General features: G+C 38.0%; 1 protein-coding gene across 3 annotated transcripts in view; it reads left to right on the top strand.

Moving 5' to 3' along the window:
* LOC136361713 (ubiquitin-conjugating enzyme E2 E2) overlaps positions 1-24,546 on the top strand; it is a 201,563-nt gene that overhangs the window by 139,431 nt on the left and 37,586 nt on the right. The window lies entirely within an intron of this gene.

Genomic DNA, 24,546 nt, shown 5'->3' on the forward strand with positions numbered 1-24,546 from the left:
AGTAAAAATTTTTAGTAGGACATAACATTTATTGTCAAAATGGAATTTTAGGAAAGTAAGCCTCTTCAGAATTAAGTGTGAGATTATCCAAATGATGTTTGTATTAAAATCAGCACTCAATCAAAGACACACAGAAGGAGAAAATGTAACAAGTTTCATAATTGAAATATTGAGGATCCCTTGTAGGAATATTTAGATTGTTATTTCTAGAATGTTTCCCTGGACAAATTATTTTTTATGGACCGAAACCACTTTTTTTTTTTTTTTTTTTCTCATGTGCTCAGATGCACGATTCCTTTTACTTCATTAATTTGAGTCAAATAAATCTTCTCTGACGTTATTTAAGAACTTACTATATTGAGTTATCATATATTTTCTCCTAAATAAAAATGCATATTACAGAAGGGACATAAGCCCGGCACATGTGAGGCTCTGGTGATGACTGGCCATGGCCAGAGTCTGTCCCATGGTAAATGTCACTTACCTTTGTTTTATTCCAGGACAAATTGTCTTGAATATCTTCGTATTTCCTACATATATGCAAGCAGTGTCTGTGGGAAGTAACTCCTTAGCCTTCTGTCAGTGTGAAGATGCTCTCCCCCGGCAAAGATAGAAAAGGATCCTCTGGCCAGTGGGGATAAGGCTGAGGAAGTGGTTTCATGATGGATTTAAGCCTATTTAAGTCCCTGGGGTCACTGAAAGAGTGTGTCCCTCACCCTCCTTTATCCGTCAGCCATTCATTGCTGCCTCTCTCTGTATCAGCACACGGCTTGTCAGTTCACAGAGCTGCTTTAGCTAAAAAAAACCCTCTTTTTCTTCTATAGTCAGATTAATTTTCAGTCCAGCTGTGCAGCTGCCCGAGCACTGATGCCAGCACAAACAAGAGAGCTGGAGCACACAATCATGGACAACAGGGAGGGCAGGACTGCTGCTCTCAGTAGCAGTAAATAAGGTGAAGTTATTCAGGAAACTGCAGCCTGTGTGTAAAACAAAGTCTCAGTATAATTACAGATTTATTTCTTTCAAATCCTTGTACTTGTGACTAATCCTAAGTGAGCAGAACTGGGTGAAATTTGCCATTCCTTCCTTTTTTTTTTTATTTTAACTCAAAATACCTTTTTTTAAAAAAACAGGTTATTTTGCTGGAGATATATATATATGCACACATTGAAATCTTTTTTCTCTTAATTAAAAGGAGGTCTTTGGGTTGGTTTTTTTTGTTTTGTTTTGGGTTTTTTGGGGGGGTTTTGTTTGTTTGTTTTTGTGGGGTTTTTTGTGCGTTTTTTGTTTTGTTTTGTTTTGTTTTGTTTTGTTTTAATTTGTTCATAGGGAAGGATTTCAGTTACTCATTCTTAAATATTTGTAATTGATTGTTCTCCCTCTCTTCCCCGCCTCATAAAAGAGCTTTATATCTTCATGTTACAACTGGAAATGAGACATAATGAAATTAATTGACTCTTCTGCCCTATTTGATGACCCAGGAGCCTCTGACAGTGGGGAACTGAACCCAGATCTCTCAGATTTCAATACAGACTGGTAAGAATACAGCCAGAGACCCTAAAGCCACAACATCCTTTGAACAGATTACCTCCAGCTTTTTCCAGGAACTGTCATGGAAAGCTTTTGTAGCAAACTGGCCATGGGTCTCCCTATTGCTTTAATTACAAAGAAAATAGGTGTTCCTCCATTCAGTGTTGACCCTTTAAGTTTGTTAGGCACTGGAGCTCCTGGGATCAAAACATGTTTCCCTTCAGTTTCCCTCACTTGGGATAATTATGGACTGTAGAAGAAAAATTAATTAACAATTTGAGAGGAAATTTCAAATTTAGATGTTACCCACACTAAGGAGACCAAAAATAACTCATTTAATGTCAGATTTTCCATTAATTATTTAATTAGCCTCCTGGCACTTGAGAAGAATTTAATGTGAATACACATTTGAAGTCCAGAAAATTGTGTGACCTTTTTTTTGAATGAAGTGGGGCCTTCTGCCTTTATCTTTCTTCCCCCTCTTCTGGGTTGGATGTGAGCTGCAAGGTGCAATTTACTAGAGGCAAGGACTATCTGAGAATATTGCAATTACAAAAGATTAAGGGAAAAAATGGAGCAACTGGAGAGATTAAGAGAGTCTCTCGGGCAGAACTTGAGTCTGTTTAGCCTAGTACAAGATAATAAATAATTCCATTCTTTACTGCAGTATTTTCTCCTGCTTCTTTCTTTCTCTCTCTTTTTTCTTCCTCTGGTTTCTCTGAGAAGAGAACAAAGTTACAAGCTGAGTAGTGGTTGTGCAGTGTACTGTGGGCAAAGAGCCTCTCCTATGGGCAAAATTATTTCTAAATATGTTTGGATCGTGTTGACAATCATCTCGTGTATGTGTCCTGTACAAAGAAACACCTCTTGGGGTTGCCCTGAATATCATTAACAGCGATAAAGTGAACTTTATCATTAACAGAGATAAAGTGAGCTATGTAGTGCAGGTACACTTTGCTTCTTTAACTGATTGATGCCTATATTACACAAAATTTATGTATATAAAGCCCCCCACATTTACATGAATAGAGCAGATGTGCATGGTTGCCCGTGTCACGCTGGTTTTAGCTATTCAAACTGAGTGGTGACAGCAGAGCTAATGCTGTCCTGAATTACACCCCTTTAAATCCATTTGAAGCTGTGGACTGTAAGACTCAATACTGGAATTTATTTCACTTTCAAAATGTTGGAATAGCTTAACATGTAGCATCAGGGCATTTTGCTTTAAAACATGAATTGCTCTGGTCTGTAACAAAGCCTTTTAACTTTCTAGGACATCACAGAAGGTTGTTCTTACAGCTGAAGTCTGAGAAAAGAAGAATATTTCTCTGAAGTGTTACAAAGCTTCAGTAGAATTCATACCTGACCAGGATCCTTGTGGAAAGGCTCTGCAAGGCAAGCTTCACTTACTGGGCTGGAGCAAACTCAAAAAGGGTTTCCTGTGTTGGGTGCTGACAGTTCCCAAGTCTGACTTTGAAGCTCAGAATAGCACAGATGCATTTGGGTTAGTAATTGAGCACTTATTAAAGAGGTTTCTTGAATCATGACCTGAGAGTCTAATTTGGGAAGTGCTGGGCAGCCACACCTTGGCCTCAAAGGTATTTGTGAGGTCTTCACATAAAAATGTCTAATGTAGCTACTCAAAACCCCAGATCTCTTAAATAAGAAATTGGTTTGGTAGTTTGAGCCTGAAGTTGCCTGTCAATGACAGCTCATATATTTGTCAACATTCTTCAGGCATATTTTTGGAAATCTGAAAAATTTCTCTTTTGCTAGTTGCAGTTAGTTTGATGGCAGCCAGGAATTCTGCAGCATAAAAACACATCTTCTGTGTGACCTTGAGGTGTGTTCCCCTTTTGGGAGGGAATTTTCCTCACCAGGACTTGCTGTTACCAATAGGGACATTGCAAAGTGTCATACAAGTGTTCCAGTTCAACTAGATTGGACTCACATAATGGCATTAAGTTTTTTGCCCATGATTTCTCAAGGAGAATACATCAACATCTTATTTTGCTGTAATGCTGAAACTCATTGAATTACATGATGCTTGGGTCTATTCCTGGAATTTTTTGACACACAGAATTTCTGTATTGAAAATAAGTAGGATATTTACACTGTTTAGCTAAAATGCTTAGCAGAAGAGGTTTAGTCTGAAATCAGTTGAAGGTACTCCTGATGTTTTCTGTCTTTTAGTTGGCTTATATTAAAATGCTAAAAGTTTGAAATTAATATTTGTTTTCCTACTGCTTTTTCCTGGTGCATTCCAGAAGCCCTTCTCTCCTCGCAGCTCTTCTTTCTAAATGCATATAAATTTGCACAACCTCCTCTCCCTCTTCATGTTGTCCTCTCCTTCATATTGTGTCAGCCCCTTCTAGCACCAGAAATGATTGAGCTATACCCCCTCTACTGGCGAGTGGTTTTATGCATTTTTGCTTTTCAACTAAGCAAAATAAAAAACTAGGTTTGGAAGGAGCTTTTTTTTTATTAGAATCAGTACAAAAGTCTTTCCAGTCTTGTTAAAGCAGGATTGGGACAAAAAGTAAATGTTTTTATTCTCTAAGAGGAGAATCTGAATCCCAGAATATGTTCCAAATATCATACAGTTAACTGGGAGCCTCTGCTACCAGCTTGCCTGTGTTCAGTGGGAATAATATTCAGCCTGGTGTTGGCATAATAGGCTTTGTAAGAGGAATTTGCCTACTTTATTTTTTACCATCATAGCCATAATTTCATATATATCCTGTAACACAAGGGAGGAACTGAAGAACTTGTGCGTATCTGTAGGCTTTCCCCTTTTTCACACCTTTATTTTTCCCCCAAGAACCATGCAGAAAGTCCTGGGTACAGCTAACTGCTGCAGTAACCTCTGAAACATAAGGTCTGAATAAGCCTTCCTCCCCATACGGATAGAATTTGAGTCCACACTTATGCAGAACGGGGAAATGAGTTGAATTTCAGTCACAGAATAGTACATAACTAAAGGTTTCTCATATCCAGCGTTCTGGGATTTTTGTACCTCTTCTTGTTAGATACCCTATGGAGTATGTCTGAGCCAACAAATCAGTTTATTTTAGCATGGGACAAGTATTTTAAGGTCGTTCTAGAACTTGTCTAGGGGTGAGTTTCTAAATAATATGAAGGAAATTCAGAGTTTGATGACTTGTGACACAACAGTTTTTAATAGCATGAAACTGAAAATATTTAGAGTGTATTTCAGTGTCAAGCTCTCAGTTGTTTTCTTTATGCACTTCATCAGTTTGAAGATAAAATCCTAGATCTTAGTTAAACATAATTGATATGTATATGATGTAATTCCGTAAGAGGTTTCAAAGTAGAACACATTTGTAAATCAAGAACTTTGTAGTGTTCTTTTCGTGAAGTTAGGACTATCACACATATATACAAAAATCATGAAACTGCAAAGTCATCATTAATCATCTTTAACAACTGTGTTTCCTGATTTGATATGGCTTTGTGGATGTGTGACAAACTGCATTTCAGATGCAAGATTTTCGTGCTTTAAAGGTCAAATGTTTCAAATATATTGCATTCCTAATCAACATTGCATTTTATTTGCCAGCTGGAAATTTACTTTGACTTTGCATGTTAGAGAAAGGAAATAGCTGTGAGCTGTTTTTTGGCACAGTACCATAGTTAGGAACAAGTAAAGTAAGGAATAAGAATGAACTGAGTTATTTCTTGCTCCACAACATTACTAAAGACAAGAAGATTGTATTTGTCAACTCCTCTGTGTATGTGATAAATGATAAACACATTAAGTCAGCAAATACACACTTTCAGCAAATAGGTAATTCTAGCTGCTGATTCCTAGGTCATGCATTTGCTTGTCAGCAAGCAGAAACCATTGAAGAGGTAATTTGAAATCTTAAATAAAAACCAGGTGCATCTTCTCTGACAGCCTTTTGCTTTTGCTTAAAAGGGTAGCTGTCACAGCATGTGCTCCGTGGCCAGTCCTGCTCACTCCAGAGGTTACAGTAATGTAGTAGAGCCAATTGACCATGCTAATACTTATTTATAAGGAAAATGTCAGGATACAGAAAACCAAGTTAAAAGGAGTCTGAGGTTAGATTTGCTCTGAAGAGCTAATGCATATGGAAGATAGAAAATAGTTGTAGTCATTTTAGAAACAATATGTGGGAGAAGCTCTCTCCATTGCCATGTTTGCTTCAGGATCTGTGTGTGTGTGACCCAGTCCCATTATGGGAGAGAGACTCCACAGTTTTCAACGTTAGAATGAAGATTTTAGAAGAGTTTTCTTCAAGATACATATTTTAAAAGAAGCTAACATAATTTAAGAAATAGTAAATACTGTCTGCAGTCTAGTCCAAGTATATAATCCATACGTAGACCTTGCCAGCATTCATACGTAGCTGAGTGAATGAATGTAATACTGTAAAATCTCATTTGCCATAATGAATAAACTCTTTATTTCCTATTCATATAGCAAGTTATTCCCAAGGAAGGTAAATGTGAATATATACTAACAGATCAAAATCAGTCCCTCCTGTGTGTTCAGACATGTTGTCTCTAGATGTTTCTATGCCAATACATCACTATGTTGCAACTTTTTGGTGGTGACATCCTGCACACCAAATGATGGGGAAGCTGAGTGAAATTTCCAAGCACTAAACAAGGTGTCATCTCCCCGTAATATTTTAGCATGACATTGCTGGCAATTTTTTAGAAGTCCTGTCTTGCTGTACCCCAGCTCTGCTGTGTCCAGGGCTGACTGAGACCCTCACAGTGTTCAGTGGAACTATCTTCAGCTGTGTAGGACAGACCAGGGTAAGCATGACACCAGTGTGACGCACCAGTGGCTCAAAGGAGGCTTTTTCCTCTTGGCTTTTAGAAACTCCGTAGCAATCGCCCTTACGGTAGGTGTATTTGGTTTTGTGAGAACCAGGAAAAATAGTGCCAAGTATCTGCTGAGCTGAATAGATCAGCACACAAGCCATTTCGTGCCAATTTATGAGGTCAGAAAAATCTTTTGCTTTCTACAGATTGACAAAATGCGGACCCAAGGTGTTTGCTGAGATATAAATAAGCGAGTTGACTTGACTTTGATCAGATTTGTCTTTTCTCTTGTAATGAAACATTTTCATTTTCTAACCTTGAATAATGTTTGGAAATGCAGAGCTTTTACCTGCCTCTTTTCATTCCCTTCCATTCTGTTGCCTCCTCTGAAGAGAGGAAGCTTTTAATGCAGTTTTCTCTAAGGGGAAAACATCTTTTTCATTGAACCTGGGAGAATTTTTATCTTATTCTATTTTTCTCCTGTAGTGTGTGTTTCTTTACATTGGATCACATTCTGACGGTGGTGATCTTGGGACAGAGTTTTGTGTAATTTTCTTTATTCAGCTGTTTAATTTTTATTCCATTGTGAACTTCTACAATCCACTTCCATGATTTAAAAAAATTATTTCTGTAGCCTTTTGTTTTCCTAATGATCTTTCTCAGCCAAGTTTAATCCTCAGTACAGCTCTGGATTGTATCATGACAATGTTTGTCCTATTACTTTAATTTATGAGAGTTTTTTACGTATGCATGTGTTAGAAGAGGGAGGCATTTTTTCATTCTGCTGCAAGCAGCTCTAGTTGGTACTGACAAACTCTTGAAAGACTATATTTTCTGATAAGAACACGCTGGGGAGCATAATGAAAAGTAAGAGTTTATTCTAGTGAAAATGAAATCATGGAAATGTGTGTGTCTTCAATAGAGTATGATGTATTATGATTGTCCAGTGTATTTTTTAATATGGCACAATGTGATAGACTCAGAATCATAGAGTAGTTTGGGTTGAAAGGGACCTTTTAAGATCATCTGGTCCAAATAGGTGCATGGGCAGGGACATCTTACATCAGATGAGGTTGCTCAGTGCCCCATCCAACCCAGGACCTTGAATGCTTCAGAGATGGGGCACCAGCAACTTCTCTGGACAACCCATACCCGGTATTCTCAGCACCCTCTTAAAAAGCGTTCTTCCTTATATCCAATCTGTATCTACCCTCTTTCGGTTTAAAACCATTGCCTGTCAAGGAGCCTGTCAAGGTCCCTCTGGGTGGCTTCCCTTCCCTCAAAGCATGCCAGCTGCACCCCTCGAGCTCGGTGCCACCCACAGACCTGCAGAGGGTGCACTCAGTTTCACTGTCTGTGTCATCGGTGAGGATATCAAATTGTATTGGTCCCAGTACAAACCCTCGAGGGACAGATACTGCCCAATTTAAGGAAGAAGAACAGAGCATATAAAAGCCTTTTTAAAATAAAAAGAGTGAAATTAAACATAATTTCGTATTGCCATCTGTTCTGAGGGAAATATGCTGATTTTTTTTATGGTATTTTGCCTTACTTTCTTGCTCTGGTTGCATTCATCTGGTTACAGAAAACAAGTGTGATCGCTGTGATAATGAATGTATTCTTCTAAGCTCTGTTCTTAAGAGAATGTATTTTGTGCATCCATTTTCATACCTCTTAATACAGGGACAGAAAATCACAGAGTGGCAGAATCCTCATGTGAAAGATGTTATATTAGTCGTCAAGGGAAAATTGCCAATTAAAGTATGTTACAAATGGTTCCACTCTAAACAGTGTTTATTCTGCCCACTGACAGAGATTTTGCTTGCCTATCTTAAAGTAAATAGATTCCTTATAAACAGTGAGCCTGAATATGTGCTGAAGTATTCTACTCATTAGAGGTACCACAGTCAGTTTTCTCATTTTCCTCTCCCTGCAGGATGTATTGCAGTAAGGCTGAACCTACTTCTGTAGTTGAGAAGAGTCAATTACAACAGACAGCCACCAGCACACTAAGGTGTTACGTGAGGAGGCTGGGTCTCTTCACCTCAAGCTCTAAAACCTGTTTCCCACTGTCAGGTGGTAAAGCAGATACAGATGTTCAGCACGAGACATCCTGGTTTTGACCTTCTGCTGAACAGATGAAAACCTGATTATAACGTTTCTCTGAGCTGATAACAAGTCTTGTATTCTGTGCCCGCTGTGGGTACTTATCGCATGCTCTATAACCACAAAAAGCAAAAATATGCCCTGAAAATCCAAAACTATACTCTTAAGGCCCTTCTGAAATCCACTATCTTTGGGTAATTGAGAACTAAATAGGCCTTCCTTATTAATGCCTTCTGGTAGTGTACTGGCTGAAAAATAATGCTATAAAAGAAATTTATTTCAATTCCGAGAATATAGCTCTTCACTTTGCTGTCAAAAACAGTAAGCCACTTCTTGGAAGCGTGGGTAGTGAGCGACTTATGTCCTTAAGTAGCTTCATGCACACAAAATACTGTTGTTCACCTCCATGTGTATTTTTAGTACTAGGTCCTAACATTTGATAATGACCTGAAGATAATTAATGACTCCTCTTTATAGTAGTGTGAATATTTTCATTGGTATCACCCCGTAGAAACATATTATTAATTTTAACTATTGTAGAGCAGTGACTGCCAGCTGTGCTTCATCTAACTGCGGAGAAATAGCTTCATAAAACTATTCCTTCACCCCTCAAGTCCAGGTCTTTTTCTTTGTGTGGGAAGCCCACAGGAAAGGACTAGGCATTGCTCTGAACTTTTCTTTTTCTTCCCTGTGCCTGTATAAGCAATGTTATTGAATGAATGAAGAATGTCTTAAGTGTGGGTTGTTAAAGGATTTGAAAATATATTTGGCAAAGGAGCAGCTGCCCGCCCCCACTCCTCAGTCAGGAGTTTCTGGTTCTGGGTTGGTCTCTGGTGAGGAGGACTGGTGTGAAGTGTTTTAATGAAGCCAACTACCGTCTTTAAAATGCCAGGAAAATAATTGTGGATGTCCATTTGAATATGCATTTTTTGGATGTTGATTTTTCGGGGTGTGTGGTGGCTAACATAACACGACCTCTCCTGAAAAAATAATTTCCAATGTACATGTAAATACATTTTCTGAGATTTGGCACTAATTATAAACCACAGAGAAAGAATATTGTGGTGAGTTTCACTGGAGGTCCCGAAAATGGAGCAAAAGGTACAGAGCCACTTCTGCTCATGATGTGATTACAGGGGTAATAAGTTAGTGTCAGCTGAAGCCCCAAACCACTTGGATTTTATTTGATTCATTTGTAGTGTATTAAACTGAGAAATATATTCTGGTATTGAAATGTACTCCAGGTAGCTGTAACAAGTGTGCCAAGGCCATATGTGATGAATAACTATAATGTTTTATAGTTGACAAATGAAAACTACTTGAGGCTATTATAGGAAAACAGAGATGAAAAGGAATGAAAAAAAGGACTTGATTTTTTTTTTGCAATATGTCAATGCAAATCTTTAAGTGACATTGTTGGGGAATCCTGATTTGCGTAAGTTGAAAAACATAAATTTAAATTGTATTTGAAGCACTTGGCACATTAAATATCTCCTGTCATTTTTTTTAATATATGAAAGTTCAGACATAAAGTTATTTATACAATAAGGTGTAGGGACAGTTTAGATAAGCTCTCCAAAGCTTGCAAAGTGAAAAAAAAAGTTAATATTTGCAGATTTTCCTCAATCTGTGAAATAAAATATATTTATTTTGTTTATGAAGTCAAAGTAAGGAATTAAATAAGACAGCAGTCTCAACACAAGAGCAATGGCTGTTGCAAATACTGCTTCATTTGCAAAAAAATTAAATTATTTTTAAACCACTTTTACTATCCACTGTTTATGCTAGTTTGTTTGCCACAAAAACCTGTGGACAATGGCAGAGAGATTTTAAAGGACATGCTGTGTGTAATTTCTATTTGTAAATATTATGATTCTCTATTTAAACACAGTATTTATAGTCACTTTTGGGGAGGCAGCTGACTGCTCACATTCAGGAGCAGCTCTTATTCATAGAGTCATGTTTTTTGGGGAAGATAAATATACTTTACCTGTAAATTTGACAGGACCTCAGTTTCCTGGTTTTCAACAGAAAGGGTATTTCTTTGCTCTATAGATTTTTTCAGAGAGAATGGCTGAGGGGCAGGGGTGGGTTTCTGTAAGGTGATGTGATTCCTAGACATTTTGTCTGTTTCTGTAGTTTCTGCTGCAATAGCACAGCAAGCTGGAACATGGAATTGGCATGCTCTTAGAAGTTCAAAAAAAGAAGGATAAAAAAAACCCTCACCGAAGTAAAGAACAGAAAGCTAACCTTGAAACCAGACTGATTATCTTTCCTTCAGTTTACTAATTCATTTTCTCCTGTCTAGTGCTCCTCTGTTTGACCTTTTACCTCTGCAGAAAAATTATTCAAGTAAAAGTATTTCTTTTTTTTATGTTGTATTGTTGTATCAAGACTTGAGTCCTGAACCTAACAATAATCCCTATCAATGATAAAATTCCTTGAAAGTAAGTGTAAAAATGCAAATGAAAATACAAATATTTTTTAAATAGGGAGTATTAGTTTGTGAAAAAATGTACCCCAAAAGTTTAATGCATCTAGATTTGTCAAATAAGTTAATAGACTTCCCAAGTTCATGAGTTCTCTTACTTCACACAGGAACAGACATTTCAGTTCTGAATGTCAGAGAATTGTATTTAAATCGTTCTCCACAAGGACAGACTCCCTCTAAAGTGATGGGAATGGAAGTCAACCAACAAGTGCGGTTCATATTTTCATGTGGTTCTGAAATATTGCTGCAACAAAAAAATCTTGATCAAAGCTTGGTGGTTTCAGGGACCAAACCACTATGCTCTGCTTTTTGATTTTGAAGGTTTGGGGTGGAGTTTTTTTGATCATCTGAGGTTACAGTTTTAGAATATTTTTCCTAACATGATAAACTGAAAACAATTTAAAGTAGGTCAACATAAATTTGAATGTACAATTATACACACAAGACTTTTTTTTTTTTTCCACAAGACTCATTAAAAGTAGGTGATTTTAAAATTGCAGGCCCAGCATCATGCACATTTTATGTTCTTATAAGTGGTTCGGAAATGTTCTCTTTTGTGCACTGTATTGAAGTCAGTGGGAGTTTTATCCCTGGCATCACTGAAAGCCAAATCTACACTTGAGTACCCAGAACTGAGCCTTCATTTCCCAGGGAAGTAGTGTGTCACTGACAGCTTCTCAGTTTTGGGGTTGGATACACCTAGTTTGGTAAATTAACATGTAAATCAATTCGGTATCATTAGGAAAAGCTGAGGAATGTATTCCATAAGGGGAAGAGTGCTCATGTGTTGAATACTGCTGAGTTGACTTCTTCATTGTGTACATCATGTTCTGAGGTTATTCAAGATCAGTTATGGACCCTGTGGTGTCTTAAACAAGAGTGTGTCTTGATATGAGTTAAAATCTACAGGAAATTTCTGTATTCTGACATTTTCTCAGTCACATTTACCACGTTTCACAGGGATATATGTTTATGTACCCGAGTGCCTTTGGGTGGGTGAGGGGGTTGCTTTCCAGAGCACAGCTCCAGTCCTCCATATGCTGTACATTTAATTTTAAATACAGCATTTATGTATTTCAAGGGAACTGCACTAACTTGATAGTGTTGCCTGGGGGAGAAAGAAATGCTTTCATGCAAAGATTGTCACGGGCGGTGAAGTGATAGCTGAAAGTAGCTGGCCTTATTAAGCAAAGTTCCTGGAGGTGTTTACATGTCTGTGTAGCTGTAAAATGGCCTTTCTTCAGTCCTGTGGTCTTTTCCCTTTCTCCCAGTTCTGTGTTTCAAGTTAATATATATATTGTTATATGTGAGCTTCTGTTTAGAAAAAGATTGGGAATAAAGACTAAATCCCATTTGCATTACATATGTGGCTAGCTCAGTTGCTTTCAGTGTGTCTATTTGAACAAGTAAAATAAAACCAGATTTAATTCCAAATCCTTTTACTCACCAGCAGGGAAGAATACTCATTGACCATAATAACAACAACTTAGCGGAGTACTAGATGTCATCTATAAATGATACACATTTTTTAGTCATTAAGTCATATTAAGCAGCACTAAGTTTTGCCCTCAGCATAAGTAGTCTGTTGCAATTGCATCTGTCTCTTCACTATGCAGAGAACATGAAAGGAAGATTGTGTTTTACCCTATTATCTAAGAAATTGCAAAGCTATGAAAAACAGATTACTATTAATAAACAAAATTTTCTTCAAAAGGCTATGCTACAGTTGTGAGGAAACAGCTGCTCTCCCTTCCAGAATGTACAATTGGCAAGTACATTAATTTTAAAAAAGATTATTTTGAAGGCATCAGAAACAGTAAAAGTGCAGAAACTGTGACAAGAATACATATGCACATTGTTGTGATTCAGGGTGATCTGACAGAGGAACATTTTTTCCTCTTAATACGTGAAGTAATAAATTTTAAGTCTTTCTCAGGTAGCTGGCTTTCTGCTAAATTATCAAAAGCAGTACAGGTGAACCATTGGTGACTTTGATCATATCCAAGTTATTTAAGCAGTAATATGTCTTCAATTTTCTCCGCCACACCTTTCCTTTGCATTAGAAAATAGAAACCAGGGCATTTTTCTGTTAAAGCTCTTACACCAAGTATGGTGTTTGTGAAGAGTACCTAGCCAATTGTTACAGCAATTAGTAGAGATACACCCCTAATTAATGGGTGAATAACCAGTAAAGACAGGCAGCTGTCTGGCATGTGTTCCCATGGCATTCTCAGAGCTTCCACCAAGACCTAACAAAAGCAGCCAGAATATTTCCTCCTCGATCCATTGCCAGCAAGGCTGGAATCAGCAGCAATAATCTTAGGACTTGGGGTGTTTGTCTACTTAGAGATGGAATTCTAAAATCCCTCTTCATTAGATGCAGACCAGCAAAGAGCCTCCGAGTACAAACAACTTTACAGGAGCCATCTAGGCTAGGGCTGGACCAGAGACCACAGGAGGAACACTTCTGTAGCTCATAGCCATTTACTCCAGTTGTTTTCTTTGAATATACAAGATTTGAGCAAGTGTGATTAGGGTAATAAAGATAAGCAGTAGCACATGATAAAGATAAGCAATACAGCTCTAGTGTTCATAGGTTCAGCCGTATGTTATTTTTGCACTGTGAATTTCTGCATGACTAGTGTAGTGTTCTGGGGTTCTCCTGGTGGTGGTAGCTCTGACTCAAGGACCAGTTGTTTGTCACTTAGTGCAGACAACCAGTAATATTATGAGTAAATAAACAATGATGAGATCAGGTATCACCAGCAGCTGAGCCAAGGAGATGAGCTGGAACTGAAAATGGGAAAGAAAACAACACAAATGTAATTTTTGTCATGCAGAAAACATCTGTGTGTGTGAGGATTCCAAGCTGCTGTTGCCAAGGAAATTATAATGGCAATTTCAACTGTTGTTGGTATTTTATATTGATGGAGGGAACATACACAGTGGTTATAAAAAAACCTGCCTTAAAAATGTGATGTTTAATTCTTGTATGACAGAGTCATTGATAATGACTTACAGATTAGAATGCTGCTTGCCTCTTACTAATTAGAAATGTTGATTCTTCTTTAGATAAGGTGTCATTTCTCATGTAGATCATGTGTGAGGCCCTGAAAGTAGTGAAAGTGTCACCTGAAATCTTGAGAGGAATTTTACAGAGCTCTGAGTTCCTCAGCTCCAGCTCTAAGGTGAAGACTGCTTTCACCAGCAGGTACCTGCCCTCTGAGTGTTTGCCTTCCCATCCTGAGAACAGAGGCAGAGGACTTCTTCTTCCAGCCTTGCCTTTTGTTGTGATCTTTATATGCGAAACAAGCATCCTTTTCTTAAACTGATTTTGCCATCATTCTTCCCAGAACCACTTTGGATTTTTCAGTCCAGCTTTTAAATACAGGCAGGGATGAATCCAAGCTATTTATAGGAACGATTTTCTAATCAGAGTTCTGATCTATGGGGTACCATGGAGTTGTGTGTACTGAGAAGAATTTAGCCTCAGTTGTCCCAGGTGAGCTCCCCCTTTATTGAAAAACACATTGGAACCATCTTATAATGGAGTCTGTGCTATAACCATTTTTGGGACTATCGTAGCAACACCTGGTAACTCTAGGTCTGATTTTGAGAGGATTCCAGTCACTTCAGAACAGAGGACTTCCTACCTTACAGAAGAAAAGAAGCCCCTTCCTAACCTTAGCCCTAAAGACTCCCCTGGAAGAGCGTAGGAGAAAATGACGCTGATGAATAAACAAAAAAATCCTTTATATTTTATTTTCTGTTTACCCTGTCATGTATTCAGACAAGTCCCCTCACTGCAGAGACATTAAACAATCTCTACAATATTCTGTTGACTTAGAAGAAGCCACATTACTGAGTCCCAGTCTGACTCTGGCACATCCCCTTTCATATTGGCTGGTCAGTCAAGTGGTGTAAAGTTCATACCTTGGACACTGCTAAGAAAATTGCCTGTAAATGGTGGTTTCTTCTGACAAGTCAGAGTGTGAGCTGAAAAGGGGGCAATCAGTCTCATCCAAGGGTTGAGACATTTTAAGGTTTGTTTTACCTTGGGCCAGTGGCTGGTCTGCATATTTGAAGTAAGAGAATAATTTCAAATTAAGGGGAAAAAGTTGTGAAAACATGTCCATTTGCCAGTAATTTCCAAGCGTGTTTTCTACTGTTTACCAGAGATCTGGAGAAATAAGACAGCCTCTCAAACTAAATTGACTAAATAAAAGAAATCTGCTTTTGAAGTATATGGATTTCAGAATCAAATTTCCTTTTTCTGTGCCTGTTGACTTTTATAGGCTTGTTTACTCAGGAGGAAATTACTTGTTTTATAATGTGTTTAACGTCATGTTAGTTAATCTGTGCCATAATAAAGAGTTGTTTCCTTGTGTAAGCAAGCATTTCACGTGGAAGCATGTGTGAATCTCCCACTGAAATGAGGTGGGGAGGGGGTCTGTATTTAAGCCTGTTCCTCTGTTTACCAAATGGACATGAGCAGACTTCTGGTTGGTTACACAGCTGTATTATGTGCTTGAGATAAACTGCAAATAGTTATTTAAATTTGCTTCTCATTGCTTCCCCTCATTAATATTTTGGAAGAGTTTTACAAGCAGCTTATGTGTAAAAACTCAATAAAGTGTCAGAAAAGGAAATTTCAGAATTGGGCCCTTCAGAATAAAAAGTTGCAAAATTATCTTGTCTCATAAGGTTTCAAAGTTTCTAGGCTCTTATTTAGACAACTGCCTAAGGGCTCTTAAAGATTACAGTCTTGAACAAATCAAACTTCTTTAGAGGCCCATTGCATAAATCACTTACAAGTTGGGGAAAGATTCAATGACTGGTGGACCAGCTAGAAGACCAGGTTTTTGAGGAACAGAGAATATGGAAACATTGAACAATACTCCTGATTGCTTGTAGCATTCATAATAATGAGGAAGTGTGGGTGTATATATATTAGAAATAATGCTGTCTAACTCATTCTCAGTTACTGAAATGTCTGACTACGGCAGAATATTTTTATGGTAGCATTTTTAAAAGTACGGTAGTATAAAGACCTTTTTTGGATAGGACTTAAAAAAATTTCTGACATTAAATCAGCAGTCCATTATCTCAAAGTGAAGGACGTGTTAGTTGAAGTTCAGTTGTTCTATTCATCACTAATACATCATGTGTGGCCTTTTTTGTCATTTTTCATCATTTCTGATAAAAAGTGAGAATTTGCCATAATTTTTTTATTAGTGATCAAATCAACATATCAAATGCATTTCAAATCCAAATCTTTCAGTGTGTTCCACCCATTCATGAGAACTCTTTCTAGTATGTTTGAGCTGGTCTGCTTTAGTCATGTCTACCTCTACCTCCTGCATTGCCTCTAAGGTTTCCACAGAAACTAAAAAGTCAATGCTGTTTTAAAGAATGCTTTCTTCCCTACTACACCTCTTAAATCTTCAAGCTGCTCTGGGGTTTTTGTGTTATCTGTCTGAACTTAGTCACCTCATCCTTTTAAATTAGATTTAAAATTTAAAAATACAGTGCCTGGTGGTGCCACCCCACTGTTGCATGTCACAGATTCTGATTAACTTAGAGAAGAGATAATGGTAAATTACAACTGTTGTCAGCAAGGGGAAATGTTGTGAAATATAAAAGTAGTTCTATTTTGAAACATAAATTACAATCCTGGGGAAGAAAAAAAAAAAAAAACAAGGAAAAGCAAATTAGGAGTTACATGGAAAAAATATCACGTGGAAACTTGCAAGGTTGGAGGTCATGTTAGAAGGTCCCAGGACAGCCTAGTCATTCTTCTGTAGTGTTTTTCATTCCTAGTTACTTGTGGTTTTCTCTTTTACTAAAACAGGGCTACAAATCATGCTTGATATAATTCCCCATAGAGACAAATCAGGCTGAAAAATATTTTATCTTTTTTTAAAATATACAGCCAATTTCTGCTAGTTTAAAAGAGCTGGAACTTCAGATACTGGTATTACATTAAAAGAAAAAGAAACAAAAGATGTGGCAAAAGGGAATTGAGCCCATGGGTGTGTAATAGGAGGCAAATGATTGTTTCCTACTCTGAGCAAGGCAGGCCTTCTGTGAAGGGTTTTATGTAATTTTCTTCAGCTGAACAAAGCGGAGAATACTTAACAAAATTGCCATTTTTAAAATCTCATTGTGAATACTCAGCATGCTGTGATCATACACTGTGTAATGGTGTTTGCAGTGAATAAATTGCTGTAGATAGTATAATATAAATAACTATTTTGTGCATTAAGAAGCAGTTCTCTTCATGATGGTTTCTATCTCAGGAATGCTCTGAGGATAGGGCTTTGGAGAATAAAAGCATCAAAGCACTCTTTGAATAATACCAGTCAGCTAAAGCTCTAGGATACATTTAATAATTTTTAGCAATATTATTTAGAAGCAAATAACAAAATCAACTAAGTGATACTTACTTTGGTCTTAATCTATTTGATATTAATACTGCGGCCCAAACTTACTAATTTTAAGGACAGCACAGCTTCACAGCTTCAGCTAATAATTTTGAATGGCTCCCGTGATAGAAGAGCAGATAAAATTTGTCACAAGAAAAAAGGATTTGCTTCATACAGACTTTGGGCACATTGACCTGGTGTGCTGCGTGTTTGTTGCAAGAAAGAAAGAGGCAGGAAGCCCTAAAGTTAAACTGCATCTCAATTTGGATGATAAATAAACCTCTAGAAATACCTTGCTAAAACTACAGAAAACTGACAATTAAAATATGCTGTACCATACTGAATTCCAGTGGTCTCAATAAGCATAAGAAGCAATGTCAGGCAATACCCTGTAGTACATTATTACTCATTTGGCAGCTCACTGGGATAAGTTTCCCTATATGTTCTTCCAGTTAGGTGTATACCACAAACATATTGATTCCAAAATGTGCATGAAAACAGTAACTGGCTTCAATAGAAAGCACATAATAAAAACAGGATATAACCACTTTGAAAGAATTGCAGCCTGACTTAGAAAAATGTCTTAATATCCTCTTTCCTTTGCTGCTTGCCTATAAGTATTTGTTAAAAATAAAGATGTTCCTTAATGAAAGATGGTCTCAGTCAGAAAACTGAAAGAACTGGAAGAAAGTCTGATTCAAAATTTTAGGCTGAATTCTTTCCCTGCGATGGAAACAAAGTGGTGTAAGTGATTTGTCTGATGTGTCTCTCTCTGCCAAACCCTTTCTGAGTGAGAAGTGGCCCAATCACTTTGACCTGTTTCCATTATAAATAATTAAGACTCATGAAAGATACCTACTCAAATATCATACTTATGTCATCTAATAATATTGATATTCCAACATATGTAAGACATAAATTCCCATTTATTTTGTAGGGTGACCAAATATACTGGATCTAGCATAGACTCAAATTCAAGTGTTTGGGCATGGTAAGGCAAGATTTTTCAGTAACTGTTGAGTCTATTTAAAGTAAAATGAACAACTCTCTTCTTTTTTTTATTGTAAATATATATTGTAATTAGTGTAAAGAGATGATTTACTTACAGTACTTAGATCTCTTGGGCCTCAAATTTAATGCTGAAAAATTTCTGGGTTTGGTCCAGATTATAACAAGTAAGAACGATGAGGTCTTCCAACATTTTAATAATGGCACTTCTTTGCACCATCTAGATGAACGAATTGAGATGATGATGATAGTTTTAATGAATTATTTAACTGATTAATTGAAAGGGAAGATTTGGGCGATTTTCAGCAGAATTTCAGGGGAAAGAAAAAGACATTAAAAATAGTATGCGTTCTAAAAATGGGGGCTTTATTTCTTGAGAAGAATTTAAGTCATCAATATTATAGCCCAAGTAAGCACTTATCTCTAATTCTAAAAGGGTTTATTTCTTTAATTGTTCTTTGATTTTACTGCCTGAAGACCAGCCTGCTAATTTTATTCATAGTAGAGGTATTATTAACCACACAACATCGCCCATTGCCACAGGCAGTCTCAGTGCTCACTGCTATCTCTTTGTTTTTGTTTTGTAGAAGTGTATTCTTTTGGCTGCTGTGGCAACTGTTTATTACATACATTTACCAAAGTACCTCCTGATATCACTGCAGCATCTGGGTAGGCAGCTGTGACTCCCTTTCCCTTCCCTACGCCAGTGTTCCTGCAGCTCCCGCTCTGCTTGCTCTATGTTTTCCAGGGAAGGAAGGAAAGAACATTACTGTACTGTAGTAAAACACACCTGTACCATTTTTCACCCCCTCCTCAACTCTGGAAAAAGGTGAAAAGTATGTGTTGATGGCTTTTAATGAGGAAAAGAAGTGAGGTGTTAGGAAGAGTGGGATCTGCACCCACCTGAAGTGAGGAATGATCCACCATGATGAAGGAGCAATGAGCTGTCACCATACAGGGGGAGGGTGGAGGAGAAACCAGAAAATACAGGCACTGCAAAGAATAATTGCCACTAACAAGGGGGTCATAAAGTTCAAGAGGTGGTATCAGGTAGGCTTCTAGGTTGCAGAGAAGAGAGTATTGGGACAAGAGCAGAAGAAATTCAGCAGATAACCTCTACTGTTGGCACCATCTGTATCCTAATACTGTCCATATCCATTCCAAAGTTACAGAAACATGACAGTGCCTTACAGGACTGATGCCACTACTTCTCAATGGCACTTTGTGCATTTTGTTGGGTGGGTTGTGGAGGTGGATTTGAATCACCGGGTGGTGTATCAGCATAGCTGCTGCTGACTTGCTTCTTCCCAGATGGAGATTATCCAGCAACCACTTCCCCAGCACAGCCCCACTGCTCATTTCATGGTTTTCCCCAAGCACAGGTTCAACCTTGAGCTGTGGTGCAGACTGAAGCAACATTTTTGCTTAGAACAGGTTTCATTATTGGCACGGTGTTCAAAACAAACAGCAGAGGGTATACTGAGTTTATTTTAATGAAGCTTCATATCTGCTTCTCAAGAGATGTATCTCATTGAAAGCTGAATCTGCAGTCTTCTGGTTTGCCACGTCCATCTTCTCTCCTCACCAGCTGTGCTCTTAAATTATTTTGCCAATCTTCCAATACTTTTGTCTCCACTTTGCCCTCTAGGCAAGTGGCTTCCCAGAAGCATTGCCAGAAAGCAGCTAGAGGCGGGATCTGCTCCTGCATATCTGTTAAATGTGCAAGAAATGGGATTGCAAGAAACTGTTATAATACTTAGAAATGGAGATCATTCTGTATGCTGAGGAGTCTTCTCAGTGGGAAGACTCCTAAATATTGAAGCCAAGGCTCTGCACAATAAAAGACAAGGAAGAAAAAGAGCCTTGCATGTGTCCTTCTTTTCCCTACTACCATAAGTTACCGAAGATAGTTGAAAGGGACTGCATCTTCCACAGAGTGCACCCTGATTCTGATGTTTCTGTGTGCCAAGGCAATTCAGATTACATAGTGCAATAATAGGAGTGAATTGCCATAGACAGTGCCATGGAAAGTGAGTTCATGGGTGTTAGTACAATGTCGTGGTTCTGCTTTATTCTTCACTGTTATAAAAACACACACTCCACAAGAATCTTTCCATTTCTTTCTGAGTCCTGAGGAATAGGAAGGCCTCCAACCTATGTGCTTTCCTATTTTATTTGGCCTGATCAGTTCCCTGTCCTTTCCTGTTCACCTATCAGGTCTAGAAAACCCTTGAAGTTAAAATCCTACATGTTTTGTGCTACAGGCCTGCCTTTCCCTTGTGTTAAAGAGTATCCATTTTAGTGGTGGATACCAGCAGGATTCAGAGACCAAGAACAGAAGGGAAAACACTGAAATAGTCCTCATTTTCTGCCTTACCAGAAACACAGTGTGAGTTTATGCTACCTCCAGTCATAGACACTGGGAAAGCATGTGACCCCCTCATCAAAAAATATAAGGTAGATTAAAAATGGTAGCATTATTTTTACTGATCTGTTTTGTATGACTACTTGATTATCAAGGTAGACATTCTTAATTCTATGACCTTCTATATTTTCACTTTTTTAAATTATTTGCTGGAAATTAAGTACATCTGTATACAAATTACAGCTAAAAATCAACTGTACTTTAATAACGTCTCCAGATAGGTTTTCATCTGGTATGTCTCATGGGTGCTGTTGTTTTCATACAACTCTTCTAATACATTATTTTGCATTAAATATTTTAGGATATTTTAAATGCAAGGAAAGCTTGGTGTTTATAATGCATTGCACTAGACAAGCAGTTTTTAGCAGGACTACTTTCAAGTGGCTGCCTACCTGAAACATATTGAGGGGATAGAAAATACTCCATGTGGTAAGCATATTTAAAGCAAAGTTAATTCAGTTCTAGTAGCATCTAGAGCATATTAGTTTTGCTAATAAATGTAACTGAAAATCCATACGTTCACCTGCAAGTATCTGTGGGAAGCCATGGCAGAACTGAAATACAGGACAGGCAAAGGAAAATTAAATAAAAAGGAGACCATTTTACATGTTTTCCCTCCCTAGTCCTGGATTTCATACACTCATATGGATGTCATTCTGGAAGAAAACTGGCTCCATGTCCACCTATTCCAGCTCTTCCACTGAGCAAACCTCCACAGAGGTGAAACAGGGTGTTCTGTGGAGGGTCTCATCAGCTGTAGGGGAATAATAGCAGCAGACAGCTGGCTCTTGGCAAGCCATTAATAACTTAAAGTCACCAGGGGCTCAGCTGCACCTCCTTGGCCCTATGTTACATATTCCACCTGGGAGGTAACACTGGAAACATAGGGAACACCAGTTCCACAGCCACTCTACAACCTCTCCGCGGGTTCCTTGATTGCCCCACCCTGCAGAGTCACTGGGGTGTCAGCATCTGGGCTCACACTGGGAGGCTGCACTGCTGCTCTGACAGCAGGCCTGTCCCCCTAACCATCTTATATTTCATCCACTTCCACCTGGAGCTGCCCAGCCGCAGTTCTCTCTCCCCTGGAGCTGACTGCTGTAGCGGTAGGTTTGTCGCAGGCAGCACGTGTGTGCTCTGGCCCTGGGTCAGCTGAGTTCAGGACAGATTTAGTCTGCCTTTTGCTGAGAGGGTGCACATCTGACTCTGTCCTTCCAAAGATTACAGAACTTCAGGCACTGAGCTGTTTGGTGCATTTTCTTTGAGATCTGTGGTTTGGTTGCCAGTAACTTTAGGAGAGCTGGAATATAAATCATACTGAATGTAAAACATTTGGGCTTTAGTGTGTTGGGCAGATATCCATGTAGAGAGAAGGGTAATTAAATCCTCTTGCATTTTAAACCTTGCAGAATAAGGCTCTGGCTGAGGTCTTGCACATGTGGGAATTTTCTCTGGTGAAGCCTGTTCGGGTTGCCAGTAATGCAGATGAATAAAAGGCTTAACAATTAACAAAGAAGGAAAACAAAGATAATACACCTGTCAAACTTTTTGTATTATTAATGCACAAATGAAAAACTGTGATGCTTGTGCATGCTGTTGCCCTTAATACCAGCTGTTGCCTGTGCACATGGGCTGGTATTTCACATGGCTGAACAGCCCTGCTGCCAGCAAGCACTCAAAACAGGCAGCATCAATAACAGCAGTCTTCCCACACTCCATACAATTTAAGCTATTCTTCAAATTAATAATAATACTTAATAAAGCTTCATCTCTCATTTGCAAAGAAAACCTTCAATTAATGGTAATCAGCATCCTCAGAATGTGATCAGGCTGGGCTTGTAGCTGGACGTGCCGAAACAGTTCAACTGGCAGATGGAGCATTTTCCAACTATTCTAATTAATGACTGCTCATTTCAAATGTTAATGCAATTAAATAAATAGGCAAAACAAATAAAAATAATATACAGTGTGAAAATTCCACTATCAGAGAGAGTTCTGATCAAAAAAGTGAGCTTCACTCAAATCCAGAAAGGGCCCAACTATCCCCTCCTGGCTAAATAAGTTCTGAAAGAGCTAGGGCTAGCTTTTGTTACTTATTTCCAACCATTTCTCTGGGAATGACATTTATATCACTTCCATTTTAACCTGCTGGCATCGACTGAAGAATTCCTTCTCCAAGTGTTAGAACATTTTCCTGCAGAAAATGAGAAGGGATTCCTTCCACATAGTATAGGCTTTTTTTGGGGTAAGATTTAGACTTGCCTTGCTTCTTGTCTTTTCTAATTTTTTCTATTTGAAGTAATTGCCTGCTCTTTTTTTTTGCCCTTTTTTTTTTTTTTCCTTTTTTTTTTTTAATTTTATTTTATTTTCTGTGAACATTGTATACCATACCACTGATGTAGGACTGCATTTGTTTGGGCTTATAAAGAGTTCAATTAGCTCCTTAATGCCTAGTTCAGTCACAATTAAACCTTCCCTGTTGACTCAAGATTGGTCTTTCTAAAGGCAGTGGAGGTGGTTTTAATTATTCATTCTCTGGTTTGTTTCTTACAGCAGTCTCAGCTGTGCTTTATTATTCAAAGGTTAATGCAAACTGAGAACTGGGTAAATTAAATTTGTTTGGCAGCTAGCAACCTGATGTATTATCGACACTGTGAAATATGGATGGCAACACTTCTGCTATTGTGCCACTTAAAAAGCCAGATTTTATCTTTAAAACAATTGCTAGTTTTGTTACTACGGCTGATAGAAAATGAATGTTCCATAATGTTATAGTCTCTGTAACCCATTATTGTTGAGAAAGCAAGGTAGTTTAGAAAGCCAAGAAGCATTAACAGCTATTATAGAAAATGGATGTAGGTACCATGACTAATGAAGTGCTCTGCACAGGACTAAGTCATGCAGCTGTATTCAGGGAATCATGCAGTCAGAAGTTTTAATGAAGGGAGCCCAAGGAATTGCAGGTGAAAGCGGGTTTTATTAACTTCCAGTGAACAAAACGAATAGTTGAGCAGTGAACATGACATGATGTCGTATAATAATTGTATGCCTTGGGTACATTGGGAGGCATGGAGCATAGCCAAGAGCTTTCAGCTGTTCTACACACAGAGTGATTCCACAAACCCCTGTACACTGCAGAAACCTTCACTGCAAACATAACAAGAATTGTTTCACAAGAAATGCCTTAAGACAATACCACATCACTTTTTTGAGATGTTTACCAGCACTGCTTTCCTCTAAAAAATATTAATCAGATATCTGGAAGTCACCATTGCAATTGATCATAATTAAAATTCAGGTCCTATATCAGTGACTGAAATCAGAAGGCTGTGAATGGAAGAGGCCTATGCTTTAAGAGGCCATCCTGAGTAAAATAGATATTTGTATGGACAGGCATTGTGGCCTCCTGTGAAAGGAGGCTGTTTTGGCTTTTAGAGAGTCATGCCCAAGAACTTTTATTTGTTAGTATTTTATTTCATCTTTTTCAGGAATTCACCATAGAGGGGACAGATTTTTCTTGTTTCATACAGGATTATGTTTTGTACATTTTTAATATTATTTCAGTACTGTTTTTAACTAAGGACTTTGAATTAACATAATCCAACGCTTCCTGTTGGATTTAACATAATTAACATAACCCACTTCCTGTAGATACAATTTTTAAGATAGGACAGTGGTTGCAGAGCAAAACAGCCTTCTGTGGTAGTGACTGGAGACCTTAGGTTAGGAACAAGTGCAGGTGTGAG

This window comes from Sylvia atricapilla, chromosome 1, assembly GCF_009819655.1.
Source record: "Sylvia atricapilla isolate bSylAtr1 chromosome 1, bSylAtr1.pri, whole genome shotgun sequence".
Taxonomy (NCBI): domain Eukaryota; kingdom Metazoa; phylum Chordata; class Aves; order Passeriformes; family Sylviidae; genus Sylvia; species Sylvia atricapilla.